The sequence below is a fragment of the Austrofundulus limnaeus genome, unplaced genomic scaffold (genome assembly GCF_001266775.1).
Source record: "Austrofundulus limnaeus strain Quisiro unplaced genomic scaffold, Austrofundulus_limnaeus-1.0 Scaffold393, whole genome shotgun sequence".
Taxonomy (NCBI): Eukaryota; Metazoa; Chordata; class Actinopteri; order Cyprinodontiformes; family Rivulidae; genus Austrofundulus; species Austrofundulus limnaeus.
In genome coordinates, this window is record NW_013952795.1 from 68,641 (window position 1) to 70,535 (window position 1,895).

Consider the following 1,895-nt stretch of genomic DNA (forward strand, 5'->3'; position numbering starts at 1 on the left):
GTACGAACCCTTTGTACGAACAAAAGTAAGAGAAATTTAGAATAAGAATACGAACATGTTCTTGCATGAGGCCCAATGTTTCTGGGACAGTACGAATCATGCTTCCGGTACAGATTGGGCAGCCACAACATCCACCCTGCTGAAATGGGTGGGACAGAAGCGGAAGGAGGTTCTCAAAGAGACAGAGGCAAATTTCAAAACGTTTCAAAACAGACGAGAAGTCGTTTATTTTCTATTTAAATATATAAACAACATTTTAATTATAACTGAAGGTGACATAGTTACTGTTCTTATGGTTCAGAATTTAAACATATACCTGAGGAAACACATAATATTGCCCCTTTAAACTTTATGGGGCCGATGAGAGAAAACTGGAGCTTTTCAGACAGCCCSTCTCTTGTGTTTTAGTATTATTGTTACTATTATTATGGACGAGTTCCAACATATTTACCCCATGACATCGCTCACCTCAGCAGGAGACCACAACTCCACTACAGTGAGTCACTAGTGTTTCCTCAAAAACACTGCAGGAAAAACACTTCCAGCTCGGCCTCATCTGTCCCAGCTGCTCTGCAATTTGAGAGTTCTGCCAGATGTTCCAAGCGAGAACATTTCTTGGTAGAAAGGAATCTGTCGCTGTCAGAGAACAGTGAAGTCGAAGCGGAGCGTGCCAGGCAACTTGTTGCTCTGGGTGGGATTTTAAAAAGGGATGTTGCGCAACTACTGTCTGTCTACAGTGGGCTTTATTTATCATGTGGGGGCAACAAAGGGGAGGGGCTTGGTAGTCATGAACGTAGTGGTGAAACATCACCTGAGGGCTCTGCACTGCTCTACTGTCACATAATGTTGTGAATCAAGAAATACAAATAATACAAACACACAAAAAAACACACTTGACTTTTGTCAACAAACATCTGCAGGGTCGAGCAGGAGAACGTGCTGACACCAGGCTGCTGTCATGGAAACAGATGTGACCCAGCAGCTGCATCCATGTGCTGCCACATTGTTTCACCTTTGAGGCTTATTCAAATAAACGCGGAACAACAACAAACACAAACAGGTACCGTTTGCTTTATGTTTTGGGCTGAGTGGGCCTGGGGCGGGCGGTGGGGGGGCAGGGTCCCCTTCCTGTCACAAACAGCCCGCAGAAACGCAACACAAAGGAGTTTTAATCCGTGACAACAAAGAGGTCACCAAGGATTCCCACGAGCGTGGACAGAGCAGAGACCCCTGCTCTCTGAGGGGAGGAAGAGACAATCAGCGAGGACTAATCAGGACGCAGTCACGTGGAGGGTTTAATTAACCACCTGGCATCATTTCTAAAACGTCACGTTACGTATTCCGTTTGAGCTAATTATCCCCACACAAAAAGGACACATTTCCGTGGCAGTTTCCAGAGGCTTCACGATGGTGATGTGGGGGGGACAAAAGCACCGCAGGTTGAATGGAGCAGCCCCTCCGCTCGCTCTGCAGCAGCGCGTGCATGGCAACAAACTGTGAGTCCCGACAGAAGCCAATAGCGTCCCTCCGCCACGAGCGTCACGTAAAGAGCACGGGTAACTCACCCTGAAAATGGGCTCTCCGCGCGCCGCTAACAGCGTCGACTGGAACTTTTCYGAACCTGTTTCAGCCTCTGGAGCCTGGAGAGTCCGCAGAGAAATCCTCCAGTCATTCTGTTCACAACCGCCGCCTCCCCTGCTGCCTAACGGCGTCAGGCTGGCAGSACCGGTCACATCCGGTCGTGCCTTTCAGAGTAAAAGCCTGGGCACCGAGTCACGCTCGGCACACGCCTTGTTCATGTGAAGTGAACTTTTGGATTTAATCTCCTGASACCCAGAAGAAAAACGTTTTGGACTCAGATATTTTTTTCATAGTTTAAGTATTAAGGTTGCAAG

General features: G+C 47.8%; 1 protein-coding gene across 4 annotated transcripts in view; it reads right to left on the reverse strand.

The window, feature by feature from the left end:
• arhgap12b (Rho GTPase activating protein 12b) overlaps positions 1-1,726 on the reverse strand; it is a 45,269-nt gene extending 43,543 nt beyond the window's left edge. For 2 of the 4 annotated variants that reach the window (XM_014023870.1, XM_014023869.1), the window contains exon 1: positions 1,566-1,723. The gene's annotated coding sequence lies outside the window, so the exon portion shown is untranslated. Of the gene's footprint in view, positions 1-1,565 lie in introns of all 4 variants that reach the window. The other 2 variants (XM_014023867.1, XM_014023868.1) reach the window with 2 other exon arrangements.
• Positions 1,727-1,895: the final 169 nt, after the last annotated feature.